General features: G+C 40.1%; 1 long non-coding RNA gene across 2 annotated transcripts; it reads right to left on the bottom strand.

The window, feature by feature from the left end:
* Positions 1–5,046: 5,046 nt before the first annotated feature.
* Positions 5,047–12,571, bottom strand: LOC126959619 (uncharacterized). Of its 2 annotated transcripts, none has more exons than XR_007727581.1 (3): positions 12,332–12,571; positions 5,226–5,377; positions 5,047–5,177 (listed from the first exon to the last, which is right to left on the bottom strand). It is a non-coding gene; the product is annotated as an uncharacterized LOC126959619 (long non-coding RNA). The 2 variants fall into 2 exon arrangements; XR_007727582.1 differs by lacking the exon at positions 12,332–12,571 and adding an exon at positions 8,084–8,162.
* Positions 12,572–19,450: the final 6,879 nt, after the last annotated feature.

The following is a 19,450-nucleotide window of genomic DNA, read 5'->3' as shown; positions in this document are numbered from 1 at the left end:
TGTTTGAGTTCTTTGTAGGTTCTGGATATTAGCCCTTTGTCAGATGAGTAGATTGCAAAAATTTTCTCCCATTCTGTAGGTTGCCTATTCACTCTGATGGTAGTGTCTTTTGCTGTGCAGAAGCTCTTTAGTTTAATGAGATCCCATTTGTCAATTTTGGCTTTTGCTGCCATTGCTTTTGGTGTTTTAGACATGAAATCTTTGCCCATGCCTATGTCCTGAATGGTACTACCTAGGTTTTCCTCTAGGATTTTTATGGTATTAGGTCTAACATTTAAGTCTCTAATCCATCTTGAATTAATTTTCGTATAAGGAGTAAGGAAAGGATCCAGTTTCAGCTTTCTACTTATGGCTAGCCAATTTTCCCAGCACCATTTATTAAATAGGGAATCCTTTCCCCATTTCTTGTTTCTCTCAGGTTTGTCAAAGATCAAATGGCTGTAGATGTGTGGTATTATTTCTGAGGACTCTGTTCTGTTCCATTGGTCTATATCTCTGTTTTGGTACCAGTACCATGCTGTTTTGGTTACTGTAGCCTTGTAGTATAGTTTGAAGTCAGGTAGCGTGATGCCTCCAGCTTTGTTCTTTTGACTTAGGATTGTCTTGGAGATGCGGGCTCTTTTTTGGTTCCATATGAACTTTAAAGCAGTTTTTTCCAATTCTGTGAAGAAACTCATTGGTAGCTTGATGGGGATGGCATTGAATCTATAAATTACCTTGGGCAGTATGGCCATTTTCACAATATTGATTCTTCCTATCCATGAGCATGGTATGTTCTTCCATTTGTTTGTGTCCTCTTTGATTTCACTGAGCAGTGGTTTGCAGTTCTCCTTGAAGAGGTCCTTTACATCCCTTGTAAGTTGGATTCCTAGGTATTTGATTCTCTTGGAAGCAATTGTGAATGGAAGTTCATTCCTGATTTGGCTCTCTGTTTGTCTGTTACTGGTGTATAAGAATGCTTGTGATTTTTGCACATTAATTTTGTATCCTGAGACTTTGCTGAAGTTGCTTATCAGCTTAAGGAGATTTTGGGCTGAGACAATGGGGTTTTCTAAATATACAATCATGTCATCTGCAAACGGGGACAATTTGACTTCTTCTTTTCCTAACTGAATACCCTTGATTTCTTTCTCTTGCCTGATTGCCCTAGCCAGAACTTCCAACACTATGTTGAATAGGAGTGGTGAGAGAGGGCATCCCTGTCTTGTGCCAGTTTTCAAAGGGAATTTTTCCAGTTTTTGCCCATTCAGTATGATATTGGCTGTGGGTTTGTCATAAATAGCTCTTATTATTTTGAGGTACGTTCCATCAATACCGAATTTATTGAGCGTTTTTAGCATGAAGGGCTGTTGAATTTTGTCAAAAGCCTTTTCTGCATCAATTGAGATAATCATGTGGTTCTTGTCTTTGGTTCTGTTTATATGCTGGATTATGTTTATTGATTTGCGAATGTTGAACCAGCCTTGCATCCCAGGGATGAAGCCCACTTGATCATGGTGGATAAGCTTTTTGATGTGTTGCTGAATCCGGTTTGCCAGTATTTTATTGAGGATTTTTGCATCGATGTTCATCAGGGATATTGGTCTAAAATTCTCTTTTTTTGTTGTGTCTCTGCCAGGCTTTGGTATCAGGATGATGTTGGCCTCATAAAATGAGTTAGGGAGGATTCCCTCTTTTTCTATTGATTGGAATAGTTTCAGAAGGAATGGTACCAACTCCTCTTAAACATTATTTATAACCATATTGAGACCAATTTGTGTGAGTCTCTGTTAATAGGGAAACAAATTTTGTTTTTGTATCTATTTGTTTTTAAATAATGAATCAGCATAAGTAATTTGCATGCAGGTCATTATGCATTGACAGTTGTATAGAAATAAATTTGGCCTCACTCAAACAGACATCTGACATTTTTTTTTTTTTTTCTGGATCCAAGGAGGTAAAGTCTAAAACATTGGAATTTCCCCAGTGCTAAAAGTTTCCATATTATTTCTGATGAGTTGCTCACACCATACCTAATAGTTGATGTTAACAAAGTGACTCAGGGTGGGACTGGCCACACATCATAGTCTTAGAGTAGAGGCTGGCCATGCCAGAAAGACTAACCAAAGGAAAGAATTAGAGTGGGCCTTTTGGTCATGGTATATCATTCCACTTCTGGGAAGGGAGGGAGATGGAGACTGAGTTCAATCATGTGAACAATATAATCCATCAATCATACTTAAGTAATGAAGTTGCAATAAAAACTCTGAAGACTGAAGCGTGTATGAACTTCCCAGATTGGCAATGTGCTATGTTTATTGTCACATACTAATACTGAAGCATAACATGACCTGAAGATAAAGAAGGCTTTCTGTTTGGAACCTTCCCAGACTCTGTGCTATGTGTTTCTTCCCTTGACTAATTTTAATGTATCGTTCCCTGTAATAAACAGGACGTAAATATAATAGGTTTCTGTGAGATCTGTGAGTCTTTAGTGAATTATTGAAACTGAGAGCAGACTTGGTTGTCTGCAGAACTGCCTCTTTACCTCAGTGTTTGGCAAACTTTGAAATAATGATGTGTTATTTTCTAGAAGTAGGTTTAAGCTGAACAGAAAGCTAACAGTTTAGTTTTCTGACAATTGGGAGAGAAGGGCTACAGATCAACTATTCCAAACCAAAATACATCTTGTTATATATTTTTAAATATTTAATAAGGTTATAAGTAGTATGTTTATTTATAATAAGATACCTTATTTATATTCCTTGGTGTATATTTCCCAAAAGTACATCTAGAAGTGTTGTAAAATAATGTTGCCCAAAGTGATACACTCTCTACATGAATATATTATGCATATTTTGTTTAAGCTGAGACAACGTTGGATTATCCCTGACTTAAAAATCTTTCTAGGTAAAACAATTTCAGCAATGTTGAGTGGAAAGAACTTGAGTGTCAATTGCTCATCCCTTTATATATGGGAACAGAGTCAAAACAATCATCTAAAAATAATCAAAGTTGGTTTTATAACTATGTACTAAGCTCACCTCAGACTAAGAAAAGAAATGCTTCCATTATGGTACATATCCTAGTGAGGCAACCTGTCTTAACTTAAAAATGAAACAAAATAGTATGGCATAGCAGACATTGGAGATTCTGTGGGAGGATAAAAAGGGGGTGAGGGATGAGAAATTTCATAATGCATATAATGTATGTTATTCAGGTGCTGATTACATTAAAAGCCCACACACTAAAACCCCAGTATATCCATGTAATAAAACTATGCTTGTATGCCTTAAATGTATACAAAAATAAATAAATATCATTATAGTCAACCTACTTTCAGTTTGATTGCTTATTCAAGTGTACATGTCTGTGTAACTAGTAGTATGGAATAATTATTTCCACGTATGTATTAGTGAGTACGATTTTGAGCTACCAACAATCAAATCAAATTTCACTTAATAAAAGTATAATTATTTTTTCTTTTTCATTATTCCTATTATATAAAATACATGTATCACAACTGTCTTTTTGGTATTCTAAAATACTTCCTAGATCAAGCCATCCTCACAAAGAACAGGGCACTGTGACAGAGACTACTTATTCTCTGCTAACCATTCTACCCAGTCACCACAACAAAAAAGAAAAAGGAAAAAACAAAACAACCCTGGTTATTATCTGGACACATCACTCCCCAGGATAAATATTATATTTCTTATTCCTTAGCTCTAGATGTGGCTATGTGATAGTGTGATAGAGGCTTCTTTTTCTTTTTCTTTTTTTTTTTTTTTGAGACGGAGTCTCGCTCTGTCGCCCAGATTGGAGTGTAGCCGCGGGATCTCAGCTCACTGCAAGCTCCGCTCCCGGGTTCAAGCCATTCTCCTGCCTCAGCCTCCAGAGTAGCTGGGACTACAGGCGCCCGCCACCACGCCCGGCTAATTTTTTCTATTTTTAGTAGAGACGGGTTTCACCTTGGTCTCCATCTCCTGACCTCCTGATCCACCCGCCTCGGCCTCCCAAAGTGCTGGGATTACAGGAGTGAGCCACCGGGCCCGGCCGATAGAGGTTGCTTAATGGCAGCCTTGAAAGAATAGAACAGGATTAAGATCATGAATAGACAGTTCTCCAAAGAAGATATACAAATGGCCAAAAAAAATATGAAAAAATCTTCAACATTACTAATGATCATGGAAATGCAAATTAAAACCACAATGTGATATCACCTAACTTCTGCAAGAATGGCTATAACCAAAGAATCAAAAAAAAAAGCAGATGTTGGCAGGATGCAGCCATCAGAGAACACTTCTACACTGTTGGTGGGAATATAAACTAGTACAGCTGCTATGGAAAACAGTTTTGAGAGTTCTTAAATAACTAAAAATACAACTACAGTTAGATCCAGCAATCCCCCTACTCGGTATCTCTTCCGTGCGGGAAATGCGTGAGGGGCGAGGAAAAAGCACACAGCCAATACCTTTAAGGGTAAAAAACCTTTATCTCATGTTAAAGGCAATGCAGATATAATAAGCAAATGATATAATAAGCAGACAATATAATAAGCAGATTAATATAATAAGCAAATTGTAATAGGAAGGGGAGAAGGGAAAAGATATTCACACTCACCAAACTATGGAGGATTCACCACCAGACTGGGAAGCAACAGCCTGGGCTCCAGAGTGGGCCACCGGTCCCTGCACAGACAAGGAGAGGTCTCATGAAGCTTGGGCACAGTCTGGGATCCTGGCTCTTTTTGTAACAAGTTTTTTTGACATGAGGACCAGTCACGAGGGCCCTTGGAGACTGAGTTCAAGGAACACAAAAAGGTCAACTTGTTTTTCAATAACTAACGTATAGGAATAGATTGAAATAGAGATTTCTTGGAAGCAGAGCTTGATGAATGCCTCCAGGGGCTCACACAACCTGTTCCAGTACTTGGTGACCATTGTTTGTGTCCATGTTCAACTGAGTTCAAATTTAATGTTTAACTTTTCCTCCACAGTATCTACCCAGAGAAAAATAAGTCATTATTCAAAAAAGATACTTGCACATGCATCTTTATAGTGAAACTAGGCCTCATAATTCCTAAGCCTCATAAAATTTAGAAAGCTTGGCCATCATGAAACTTAAACCCCAGATGGCCACGGATAGCCCCCCGATGTTCCCAGAACCCAAACAGAAAGACAATTCTGGGAAATAGCCTCATGGGGTCCCACCCTGATAACCTCATGGGGTCCCACCCTGATAACCTCATGGGGTCCCACCCTGATAGCCTCATGAGGTCCCACCCTGATAACCTCATGGGGTCCCACCCTGACTCAATGTCCCCGATGTTCCCGGAATCAGCAATTCCAGGAAAGAACCTCCTAAGGTCCCGCCCCAACCAATCAGAACAAGATACCTTGCTCAGGCCATAGACAGACCCAATTACCACGTACCTAAAGCTTTGTTTGAATTTCGCACCCTAAGCTGTGTTTGAACTTGTGTTTGCCTATATAAACAACCTGTAATAAGCACTCGGGGTCCCAGGGCCAACTTAGAGCTTGGGACCCTAGCGCGCTAGTAATAAATAACTCTCTGCTGTGAATCTCGTGTCGGTGATCCTTCGCGGCAACCCCTGCCCAGGGGGGAATCGACAGTTCGGTTCCAACAATAGTAGCACAATTCACAGTTACAAAATCATGGAGCCAACCCAAATGTCCCTCAGTCAATGAGTGAATAAAGAAATTGTGACTTCTATCTATCTATCTATCTATCTATCTATCTATCTATCTATCTATCTATGATGGACTACTACTCAGCCATAAAGAAGAATGAATGAACAGCATTTGCACTGACCTGGATGAGATTGGAGAATATTATTCTAAGTGAAGTAACTCAGGAATTGAAAATCAAACATCATATGTTCTCACTGATGTGTGGGAGCTAAGCTATGAGGATGCAAAGGCATAAGAATGATACAATGGACTTTGGGGACTTGAGGGGAAGAATTGAGGGGCGAGGGATAAAATACAATAGATGCGGTGCAGTGTATACTGCTGAGGTGATGGGTACCCCAGGATCTCACAAACCACCACTAAAGAACTTACTCATGTAACCAAATACTACCACTACCCCAATAACTTATGGAAAAATAAAATAAAATAAAATAAAATAAAATAAAATAAAATAAAATAAAATAAAGGAGAAAACAGTTACCTTGCCATACAAGGATACAAGCCTGCCGTCAAAGACAGGAATAAGACGTTGCCATCTCACCCAAGCCTCTTTAATCATATAGTTTCCAAAGATATTCCAATAATTTAGAGAAGATGAGGGACTGGGACATAGCTGAGCATGGTACGTAAGGAAAGAACCACAGTCTTCAGATTCAACCTACATCTAGGCAAGATCTCTAGCTTTTATTAGTTATATATAACCCCAAAACTAAGTTGTCAAAGAATCTCTTACACAGAAAATCATTCTTGGCTTGTAAAAGCCAGTAGTTGCTTAGTCCCTAAAGTTACCAAGAATAACACTCCCAGTCCTCCCAGCCCCCACCCTACCACCATACCCACAACTATTCCATCAGCAGGATGCTGGCTAGGAATTTTGCAGTACCCATAAAGAGCATTAAGATTTACTTAAGATACGACCATGAAAAATCGATCAGGAAGAACTTCCCAGGGAGATATGGATTGCTAGGTAAGCTAGCCAAACACTTTGTACTTTATAATTCATATATGGTAAGATTTGATCATTGCTATAGACATATAAGAACTATATGTTTCTCATTATACTTTTTCCCAAATGAGAATATTGTCAGGCCTCTGAGCCCAAGCCAAGCCATTGCATCCCCTGTGACTTGCACATATACGCCCAGATGGCCTGAAGTAACTGAAGAATCACAAAAGAAGTGCAAATGCCCTGCCTCTCCTTAACCGATGACATTCCACCACAAAAGAAATGAAAATGGCCTGTCCTTGCCTTAAGTGATGGATGATATTATCTTGTGAAATTCCTTTTCCTGGCTTATCCTGGCTCAAAAAGCTCCCCCACTGAGCACCTTGCAACCCCCACTCCTGCTCACCAGAAAACAACCCCCCTTTGACTGTAATTTTCCTTTACCTACCCAAATCCTATAAAACTGCCCCACCCTTATCTCCCTTCGATAACTCTCTTTTCGGACTCAGTCCGCCTGCACCCAGGTGAAATAAACAGCCATGTTGCTCACACAAAGCCTGTTTGGTGGTCTCTTCACACAGACGCGCATGACAAATATCATGATTATTTTGTGTATTCATGCATTTGTGGGTGGGCAAACTGTGCCCCAAGGACAAATCTGACTTGTTGCATTTTGTGTGTGTGTGTGTGTGTGTGTGTGTGTATGTGTGCATGTAAGTACAGCTTTATTGGAACATAGCCATGCCCATTCATTTTGTCTCTAGCTGCTATCACCTTTCAGTGGCTAGTAAATAATTATAATACAGACAGTATAGCCTGCAGAGCTTAAACTATTTACCATCTGGCCCTTTGTATAAAAAGTTTGGTGACCTCTGGTCTATATTATCATTTTATATTGAGCATCTTAAGACCAAATTAGTTGTTTCTAGACTAATGGTAGCTATATCATACTGAAAGGAAAAGATTGCACATTGACTAGAGTGTTAGAGAAAAGTCCATTTTTTCTCCTTCCTATAAAAATAAAAAAACTTATATACTTATCTATACTGCATGTTGTTGGACTCTTGAAAAAATATAGTTTTCTTTAATTATCCTTTTTAGTAATAACATCTATTTATATTAAGGATTCTTGTAATAAATAGTCCTATGAGCTTTTTATTGTATATTATAAAGATATTGAAACTAGGCCTCATAAAACTTAGAAACTAGGCCTCATATAAAAAAAAATTAACATCAGGTGGCTCTGGATAGGGTCCCACCCTGCCTCAATAGGGTCCCACCCTGATAGGGTCCCACCCTGCCAATTCCGGTAAACAACCTCATGGGGTCCCACCCTGCCAATTCCGGGGGTCCCACCCTGCCTCGAAGTTCCCGGAATCAACAACTCCAGGAAAAAAAAAAAAAACCTCATAAGGTCCTGCTCTAACCAATTAGCATAAGACACCTTGCTCAGGCCATAGACAGACCCAATTACCACGCGCCTAAAGCTTTGTTTGAATTTCGCGCCCTAAGCTGTGTTTAAACTTGTACTTGCCTATATAAACAGCCTGTAACAAGCAGTCGGGGTCCCAGGGCCAACTTAGAGCTTGGGACCCTAGCGCGCTAGTAATAAATAACTCTCTGCTGTGAATCTCGTGTCGGTGATCCTTCGCGGCGACCCCTGCCCAGGAGGGAATCGACAGTTCGGTTCCAACATTTGGTGCATGGGCCGGGAAGTGGGGTCGTCCAAGGACCCCCGACCCATCCGGCGGAGACCCATCTGGCCCGGGCCACGGACTGCTGACTGAACGGACCTACCAGGTACTTTCGTTTTGTTCTGTCTGTCTTGCCGGCTAACTCTGAACTCTGGGGAGTACTCCTTCTGAATTAAGTGGGGAAGGGGGACAGACGTGTCTGGCACCTTCCCACTCACGCCCCGGGGGACGCCCTGGCGGTAGTCTGGGAGAAGGCTGATGACTCGGTCAGCCTCCTCAAATCTGTAGGCAGGTCGCCCCTGCCGTCTGAATATTTTGTAATCTTGTGGCGCTACTCTCTGGCTGCGCGGCTTCTCCTTACTTGTCTGGTCTTTGTTTTTGTTACTTTCGTTTTGTCCTTGTTTGTTATATATACGTGGACGAAATAAGACAGACGTTGACGACTCCTTTGTCTCTGACCCTGACTCACTTCCCTGACGTTTGGGCTCGAGCCCACAACCTCTCCATAGAAGTCCGTAAGGGACGATGGCGAAAATTCTGCTCATCCAAGTGGCCTACCCTCCATGTTGGGTGGCCCCGGGACGGAACATTTAACCTCTCAATTATCTTGCAGGTTAAAGCAAAAGTGATGGATCCTGGGCCACTCGGACACCCGGACCAGGTGGCCTACATAATTATTTAGGAGGATCTGGTCCGAAGTCCTCCCTCTTGGGTGAAACCCTTCCTCCATCCCCCTTCCCCATCCCAATCTACCCTCCTTGCCTTAGAAGCCCCAAAGAATCGGAATCCGGACCCGCCTAAGCCAGTCCTCCCAGATGAACCCCAGAGGGATCTCCTCCTTCTTGACCCCCTGCCTCCTCCACCTCAGAACCCCCTTCTGGGACCTCCACCTTACGCTTCACCCTTGCCCCCTGTCTTGTCCCCAGCTCTTTCCTCTACCGCCTCGGCCCCTACCCTTTCTCCAACTTCTCCCTCGGCCCCTCCCTCCACCCCGTCTCCTTCTCCAGCCCCGCCCAAACTCACCCCTCGGACACCGCCGCCGACACCTCCTCGTCTCCGCTTGCGGCGGACTGAGGACCCAGAAGGCCCTTCCACTTAGCAATCCTCCCTTTTTCCCCTCCGTACTGTCAGTCACACAGTCCAGTACTGGCCCTTCTCTGCCTCTGACCTCTATAACTGGAAGACCCATAACCCTTCCTTTTCCCAAGACTCTCAGGCCCTAACCTCGTTAATAGAATCCATTCTCCTCACCCACCAGCCCACCTGGAATAATTGCCAGCAACTCCTGCAGGTCCTCTTAACCACTGAAAAAGGCAGCAGGTCCTCTTGGAGGCCCGGAAAAATGTGCCAGGACCAGGAGGCCTCCCAACCCAACTTCCCAATAAAATAGACGAGGGATTTCCCCTCACCCACCTGGACTAGGACTATGAAAGGGCACCAGGTAGGGAGAGTCACCGAATCTATCGCCAGGCTCTGTTGGCGGGTCTCAAAGAGGCAGGAAAACCCCCCACAAATTTGGCCAAGATAAAAAAGAAACCCCTGAGGAAAGGGAAGCCAGGTTAGCGAAGGAACAGATAAAGCAAGAGGATCGTAAGAACCGAGTAAAGGATAAGCATTTAACAAAAATCCTGGCGGCAGTTGTGAGAGAGAAAGGACCAGGGAGAGAGGGAGAGAAGTGAAGGCGGCCAAAAGTGGAAAAAGACCAGTGTGCCTACTGCAAAGAACAGGGGACTCGTGGAGACGTTAAGGACAAAAGAGGGCGCGGCCAACTCCCGGGGGGACGGCAGGCCGAGAGCGCGGCGCCCGGGCCTGGCGCCAAGCCTGAGCCCGCCAGACGGGAGGCGGCCCCGCCGCGGGCTCGGCTCCGACCCCAGCCCCGCCAGCATGGCCGGCCGGACCGTACGGGCCGAAACCCGGAGCCGGGCCGAAGATAACATCAAGAAGGTAATGGCGACCATCGAGAAGGTCCGGAAATGGAAGAAGCAATGAGTGACTGTGGGCGACACTTCCCTTCGTATCTTCAAGATGGGTAGAAGCCTACCCCACCCGGCAAGAAACGGCACACATAGTAGCCAAGAAAATTTTGGAAAAAATCTTTTCTAGATTCGGACTTCCCAAGGTGGGAGACTCTGTCTACGTTAGACGGCACCACACTCAAGGACTAGAGCCTCGGTGGAAAAGACCCTACATTGTTCTCCTGACCACGCCCACAGCCATAAAGGTTGACGGAATCTCCACTTAGATCCACGCATCCCACGCCAAGGCTGCTCCAGAGACGTCCGGACCAACACCACTTAAGACATGGAAACTCCGACGCTCCACGGACCCGCTCAAGATAAGACTCTCTCGTATCTAACTCCTTGCTTATTGTTTGCCCTTCTTCCCTGCGCCGTCTCTAGTATAGTTTTTGACGCTAACCCCCCACCGGCCATTTAGCCTGACCTGACAAATAATTAATTTTAGTAATCAAGAGGTCTTAAATAAGACCTCCGAGAATACTCCTATAAAGACTTAGTTTCCAGACCTCTATTTCAACCTAAAAAAAAAAAAAAAAAATAGCAAGAAAAATAAAAGACACAGGCCCCCGGTTTACTGGTCCCACAGGATTCCTATTAAGGACTCCTCAGGATAGACAAGAATAGAAAGGACAGGCTAGAAAAGTGTCCATCAGCCGGAACAGGTTTTATGCCTGTCCCGGATGCAGGACAGAACCAATAAGAAAAACTTGTAGAAATCTGACTCACTTGTATTGCAAAAGCTGGTCCTGTGTAACTACTAATAATAAAAAGTAAAAATAGGCCACAAAACCTTAGTATATAACTATGCCCTTTGTCCAGCCCTGTACCACAACCCGATATTCAGAAAATTGCAACCTGGTTCGCATCAAGTTTAAAGATGCAGCAAAATCTGATAACAGATAAATAACAACAAGATTAATATAAGGTCTCTATTTATACCAGCACAACCCGCCTAAAATTCCCCTCCAAATCAGACTATTAGTCAATCCAGACACTGCCCCTGTTGCAGTAAAGCCAAACCAGGTTTTATTAAAAGCTAGAAAGCCCCCGGTTTCCATATCGAAGAAGCCCCAACTAAAAGCTCCTCAAAGCACTTCCCCGCCCTTAATCTCCCTCACCCTCGCCGACATATTAAAAATTAAGGTAGCGGCTAAAGTTAAGACCGGGACAGCAGCCCTAGTGCATAGTAACCATCATCTGCAACAACTTAAAGTAGCCATAAATAAAAACCTTAAAGCCATAGAACAATCTATCACAAAACTTAAAGAGTCCTTGACTTCTCTGTCTGAAATTATATTACAAAACCGACAAGGACTAGAAATTGTCTTTCTAAAAGAGGGCGGGCTCTGTGCAGCCCTAAAAGAGCAATGTTATTTTTATGCAGATCATTCAAGAATAGTTAAAAATTCTATGGCAAAACTAAGAAAAAGATTAGACAAGAAAAAAAAGAAAAGAAAAAATCTCAACAAAGTTAGTTTAAAAATTAGTACAACCAATCCCCTTGGCTTAGCACCCTAATCTCCACCATCTTAAGACCCCTCATCCTGCTCACGCTCATCCTGACTTTCGGGCCATGCATACTCAACCACTTACTCACCCTTATTAAAAATAGATTAAACATAGTACATGCTATAGTTCTGACCCAACAATACCAGACCCTCAGGACTGAAGAAGAGGCTCAAGATTGAGCCTCTGACACAAAAAGAGGAGTGAATGAAACTAGGCCTCATAAAACTTAGAAACTAGGCCTCATATAAAAAAAAATTAACACCAGGTGGCTCTGGATAGGGTCCCACCCTGCCTCAATAGGGTCCCACCCTGATAGGGTCCCACCCTGCCAATTCCGGGAAACAACCTCATGGGGTCCCACCCTGCCAATTCCGGGGGTCCCACCCTGCCTCGAAGTTCCCGGAATCAACAACTCCAGGAAAAAAAAAAAAACCTCATAAGGTCCTGCTCTAACCAATTAGAACAAGACACCTTGCTCAGGCCATAGACAGACCCAATTACCACGCGCCTAAAGCTTTGTTTGAATTTCGCGCCCTAAGCTGTGTTTAAACTTGTACTTGCCTATATAAACAGCCTGTAACAAGCAGTCGGGGTCCCAGGGCCAACTTAGAGCTTGGGACCCTAGCGCGCTAGTAATAAATAACTCTCTGCTGTGAATCTCGTGTCGGTGATCCTTCGCGGCGACCCCTGCCCAGGAGGGAATCGACAGTTCGGTTCCAACAATATTATTGAGTTTTTAAATTCATCATGTTACATCATACCGTACATTCATTTCTCCCAGGAGAAATGATCATGGTGCCTAATGGTATTAAAAATCTCAGAAGTTTGTTTTTATCTCATGAATATAATAAATTGTGTAAGTGATACTAACTTTGCCCTTTTTTCAAATTAAAATTTAAATGACAAATTTATACTTCACTTCTGATGAACTGGTAAATTCTGAAATTGAAAACCACTCCAAAAGACCATGATACAGTCATTTTTAATATTGCTGAAACTGCTAAAATATATGTCATTAGGCTGAGATAGGCTAAACAACTTCCACAGCTAGAGAGGAATCATTCCCTACCCCCTAGCATCCAGCTATCAATCCAGTTTTCTTCTTGTATTTACATAGGCAATAACTCATAAAAATAAAAAAAAAATTGTATTTTTACAGGTGAAAAGAAAGCACTTGATAATGCTTTGAATATAAAACAAAGGGGCCTAAAATGGTCCTTATTTAGAAAATTTAAAAAAGAAATTAAAAATGGAATAACAAATTCTCAAAACTGTCCAGATTTATGGCATTCAAAAACATATACAGTCATTCAATAAAACACATTTGTGGAGTTTTATCACCACTGCAAAAGTTGCTCAATAGTAGTGATAGAATTTTAGTAAAACTTGAAAAGGCTGGTAACTTGTCCTTTGAAGTTGTGTAGTCCCAGGAAACGTGGAATTATTTTAAAAAGTTCTTTGCATTTGTGAAAGCACAAGAGAGAAAAGAGCATTAGTGTTTCTTCTTGACTGGGAAAAGTACTTAGAAAAGAGGGGGTATGACCAGAACAAGAGAGTGCAACGGTAATGAAACTCACTTAGTTTTAAAGCAAGATGCCTCTGAAAGGGGAGTATCATGGTCAAATGCAGCCAAGCACATACCGATTCTTCCACTGTGGCTACGTGGGATGTTTGAGCTCTGCCTAATCTATAGTCTTGCTAATCAAAAGTCAAGAAAAACAAAACAAAACAGAGAAACCTTATTTTTCCTTTGAGCATCCCATTAAAATACTTGCATCATGGCACAACTTATTTTAACATGATCTCACAGTTATATGTGTACTAAAGTGGCAATTCACAAATGTAAGTTTTTGAAAAAACTGTAAGTTATTCTCCTTAGGAAAGTCAGCATTCTACTCAGGTCGCTTTTGCCAAAGTCACCTAAATTGAAAAGATCCCTAGCTCACTGGCATAGCTTCTCCATATCCAGTCTTTAAATAGTTTCAACAATCTCACTGAAATCCAGCTGGCTCATAGCCCGATCATAATAAAAATCCAAAGTGTTGCTAATTGGCTAGAGAACGGAATTTGAAATTCTGACAGGAAATATTTCCTCACCCTCGATTGAGAAAAAACAGTGCACAGATGGTCAAGGTGATGCACGTTCATGTGCCCTCAAAGATTTATTTCTTTCAAATTCTTATGTCAAAATTGTGCTTAACAAAAAATATAAATAAATAAATAAAAGGAAGCTCATCTCTAATCTCTGGTTTAAAGTGTTCATTGTTAACTCCTATTATAATTTAAGTTTTTAACGGATTCAGTCACCCTTCCCTGCCTGTAGTTTAGATTACTGCATGAACTTCCAATTCTACCACAAGTAGAAGTTTCTATGTCAATTATAATTCTTTCTGAGGACAAGAACACTGAGGTCACATCACATCAGTACTTTCTGCCCTGTACTGATACCGATCAAATTCTGAAAATAATTTAAGGTTTTGATCCTTAGCCTTAGGGCAGAAAACTCGATAGAATCTAGCAATTTCAGAAACCTTATCATGTTCTACACCACATTACTCAGAGCAACTATTTTCAACAAGCAGTCTGTGGTATTGATCCTAAAACTGAAATAGACAAAATTCTAGGTCAGAATACTCCTTTAAAATCAATGGAATTGTAGAAATTAGTTTGAAAATTTCTATCAAGATATGAGAACATTCTCAGAGAACTTGGCAACAATTTAGCAGGTTTATTATTTCACTTGTTTATCAAAATATTCTTCAAGCCATAACTTCGTGAAGTTTCCTCTCCTATTTCCAAACTACTTTACAGTTTCTCAAAGGTCCCTCCTCCATTCACTCAGCCTAATTCTCCACATCTTTACCACTTACTTGACAAAAAATCAAAAGTCAAATATCAGGAACACCTTCTCTGCCTACTCCTCTCTTTCACCCATTCATATCTGTATTTGCAAGTAGATTGCAAAAACAAAAATTGTTTAAGCAGCAAGCTGTTTATTTAAAAAATATATATAGCCCCATTTTTCTCAATCTATGCCTATTATTTTATCTGTCCTTTTCCATCTCCTTTCTCTCTTTTTCCTCTCTCAACAGTGGAACATTAAAAAAAAAAAAAAAAAAGTTACTACAAAGTAAAATTAGATTTAGGACAAAACTAAAAATAAGGACAGCAAACAAATAGAGAGAACCTGAGGTCACAGTGGCCTGGGTAAGAGGTATTCACCCTTACTAATCCATGAGACTATGTGCTTCAGACCAAACTGATCCATCCCAGAGAGTGGATCTTGATTAGTTGCAACCAATATCTTGAGACATTACCATGAAAAGTGTGCCTGGTGCCTCCTGGGAAGTTTTACTCACTCTTAAAAGACAAACAAGTAGGAAAAGAAGAAGAAGCAGAGTCCTACCCATTCTTGATTTCTTTTCAGTTGGGGGCAGGCAGGAGTAGGAGACTCAACAAACTAGAAATAGAAAAGAACTTCTTCAATGTGATGAAAGATATCTACAAAAACAACACATTACCTAATGTTTAATGCTGAATCAATCAATGTGCTCTCCCTAAAATTGAGAACAAGGCAAGAATGTTCCTTTTACCACTTTCATTCTGCATTGTACTGCAGACTCTTTCCAGAGCTATCAGACAAGAAAACAAATAAAAGTTATGCAGACTGGATTCATTTTTTAAAATTAATTAATTTATTTATTTTTGAGACAGAGTCTCCTCTATACAAGGATGGAGTGCAGTGGCGCAATCTCGGCTCACTGAAACCCCTGCATCCCAGGTTCAAGCAATTCTCCTGCCTTAGCCTCCTGAGTAGCTGGGACTACAGGCACACTCCACTACACCTGGCTAATTTTTTTGTTTTTAGTAGAAACAGGATTTCACCATGTTGGTCAGGCTGGTCTCGAACTCCTGACCTCGTGATTTGCCTGCCTCAGCCTCTCATAGTGCTGGGAATATAGGTGTGAGCCACCGTGCCTGGCCAATTAAAATTATTTTTATTCTCAGACTACATGACCCCATGTGTAGGAAATGCACCCATACTAGAGCTAATAAATATGCTTAGGAAATTTGTAGGAAACAAGATCCGTATACAAAATAAATGAACATTTTCACCCTGAAAACTAAAAAACTTTGCTTAGAAAAAATAAAAAGGATCTAAAGGAAAGAATTATTCCATGTTCATGAATTGGAAGACTCCGTTTTATCACAATAAAAATTCTCCCCAAAAGATTAATTGCAGATGTTCTTTTCCAAAATTGACAATCTGATTCTAGAATGTATATGGAGAAGCAAAGGACTAAAAGCCAAAACAACCTTGAAAAAAGTTGGAGGACTTTCACTCCTTGTTTTCAAAAATTACTGGGAATCTATACTAACCAGGGTAGTATGCTACTGGAGTCAGAATAGATACACAGGTCAGTAGGATAAAATTGGCATTCCTGAAATAAATCTTTACATTTTTGATCAATTGATTTTCAACCAAGTTTCAAAAGTAATTCATTGAAGGAAGAATAACATTTTCAATAAAGTGCCTTTCTCCACCTCTCCTAGTTTAGAATTAGTCTCTTATATTCTATATTTTAGTGATAGTCTTTTATATTTTATTATTATTTACCAGAAACAGACCCTAATAAATTTTGAATACTCTTTTTTTAAAAAATTCTTTGTTTCAAAAATCCTTGATTTGATTGAGAACTCCACTCTACAACTTCCTGTGAAAGTTTAGCAGTTGAACCTAAGTACATATTCAATAGAATGTAGGAGGAAATACTGTGTCAAGACTTTTTTCTTTTCTTTTTTGGAGACAGAGTCTTGCTCTGTCGCCCAGACTGGAGCACAATGGCACAGTCACTGCTCACTGCTACCTCCAACTTCCAGGTTTAAGCGATTCTCATGCCTCAGCCTCCCAAGTAGCTGGGATTACAGGCATGCCCCACCACGCCTGGCTAATTTTTGTATTTTTAGTAGAGATGGGGCTTCACTATGTTGGCCAGGCTGGACTCGAACTCCTGGCCTCAAGTGATCCACCAGCCTTGGCCTCCCAAAGTGCTAGGATTACAGTCATGAGCCACTGCATCCAACCTTGGTCATTCTGTAAAAGCTTTCTTTAAAAAGGGGTCTGAGTTAACTGGGAGGTCATTTTGCCTTTGACACTTCTTAGTAGCTTACTTAATTGCTTGATGTCTTGCAATTGGCCGTGATGGGAAACGATGCAATCACTGACTTACAATCAGTGCAAAATATAACAGGAGAAAGAGTCTACATTTCTGATGACAATATGGAGCTGCCATCTTTGCCCTAGACTGCCATCCTATTATTTTATTTTATATGATAGAAAATAAATCTCTAACATGTTTAAGACAGTCGTTTTGGATTTCTGTTACCAGAAGCCAAACATAATTTCTAATAATACTAAACAAACTTTATTTTTAGTTACTAGCTTCATACCACGCTCCAAAAGTTACTTAAAACAAGTGAAAGCTAATCAACTTCATCCTTTGTTATCTTTAACTTCACTTCAACATATTTTTGGTGCCTTGTTTTATTAAGCCCACAAAATGGATTTCTTAATATTGCTTTATAACTTTATATTTATTTCAATTTGTTTGGATTTGTTTCCTTGTTAAAATGGCTTATATCCAAAAGACAGGCAGTAACAAATGCTGGTGAGGATGTGGAGAAAAGGGTACTCTGGTACATTGTTGGTGGGAATGTAAATTAGTACAACCACTATGGATAATAGTTTGGAGGTTCCTCAAGAAACTAAATATTGAGCTACCATGTGAACCAGCAATTCCACTGCTGGGTATATAGCGAAAAGTAAGGAAATCGGTTTATCATTCCTTCTTGACCTCAGCTGTATCTTATGATTCATTTCCTTTCTTACAGAAGTACATTCTTTATACATTTTTGCTGTGTATCTGTGGACAGTACACTCAATTTTTATTTCGGCAAACGTTGATCTGGTTTGAGAAAGATAGATAGCTTGGGACTTGATTCAAAGTTGAACTTTCCATCTGTACTTTTAGGATACTCCATTATTTTTCTGTCTTCTATTATTTCACTTGAGAAGTCTGCCTCCAGTATAATTTTCTATTCTTGGAAAATGATCTGCTGATCCTCTCTTGATTATTGAATTCACATATTTTATCAATTCTGGAATGTCCTTAACCATTCTCTGTATTATCTACTTTTCAAAATGGCTATTTAACTCTGTCCACCAAATCCACTAAGCTCCTTGCCATATTTTGGATTTGATTTTCTCTCTGTTCTGCATTTCAAGGAGATTCTTCATGGAGTTCTTTCTTCAAGCTGCCAAACGCTATGTTCATCTATTCATAGTCAATCAATTAGCCCATTCACTGTACTAATTTTACTTTCTAAATTGTTTAGCTTTAGAAGTTTAGTTTTCTCTTTTTAATTTTTTTCCAAATTATCCTAGCAATGTGGATAAACATTAGCTTTCTGCTCACTGTTACTAGGTTTACCACTTATCTTTTTGAACATCTTATGTAATATATTTCTGATGATTCCATTTTCTTAAGTTATTAGAGATACTAAATTTGTTGTGTTTTTGCTGTTTTTGTTATAGTTGCACTGTTGTTTCTCCTGATTTTCACTCATTGTTGGTGGTTTCTTCTATGTTATACACAAGTGTACTTTAAAAGAATAAAGGATTTTGAGAATGATCTACAATAATCACGAGAGGCACTTATACCCGCTTGATGATCCTGTGTATATTGATCATGAGAAAAATATGTTAAAACTATTGCTATGTGAGATGATTGAATGGCAAGAAGTGTCTCCAAAGGAGATCTAGGTTTCATTTAGAGAAAAGGGATAGGAACATATTCAGAGAAAAAGTCAGGCTATGGGAAAATTTTTGTACATATTTTTAGGTGTGACAGGCACAATAGAGGCATTTACGAGAAGAAGGGACAGGTTGGTGAGTGACTGAATCAGATCAGCAGATAAAAGAGGAATATGGGAATAAGTGAGTACTGGATGTCTAGGGGAATGGGGATCCTGCAGGGCCTAAGGTAAGCAGGGAAATAACATATGATGAAATTCTCCTTGATTGTCAATTAGGATAAAGTCTAAAACTTTTTCTGTCTAGGAACTACAGTCTTAAAGAGTATAGAACTTGAGCAAAATATGATCTCAAAAGGAATATATTGAGTTCAGTGGACCTGACTTAAATTGTGCTAATATTAGAACCCAAAATCTTAATAGGTGTTAATAATAACAACCTATTTTTTGCTAAATTATCAACAACAGTAGAAGATAATTAAAATAGACCAAAAAAAACTCCATTTCAATTTCTGTATTACCTGAAGTAACATCTTAACTCTTCTGAGCTCCAGATTCCTCCTCTTTAAATGAAATTAGACAAAACAATTTTGCATTTAGAGCTTTGTGTGACTAACTCTTCTAAATTTTCTTCAGTATGCACAATAGAAACTCATCAGAGTACACTAATTTGGATTTTACAGCTCAGTATCTAAAGTATTTTTTATACTTTTTGTGTTAAAAGAATGATGGAAAGAATATTTCAGATTGAACTCTTAAAGTTCTCTAGATCAGAGA

The sequence above is a fragment of the Macaca thibetana genome, chromosome 7, assembly GCF_024542745.1.
Source record: "Macaca thibetana thibetana isolate TM-01 chromosome 7, ASM2454274v1, whole genome shotgun sequence".
NCBI lineage: Eukaryota > Metazoa > Chordata > Mammalia > Primates > Cercopithecidae > Macaca > Macaca thibetana.
This window is presented reverse-complemented; position numbering and strand designations above follow the sequence as displayed.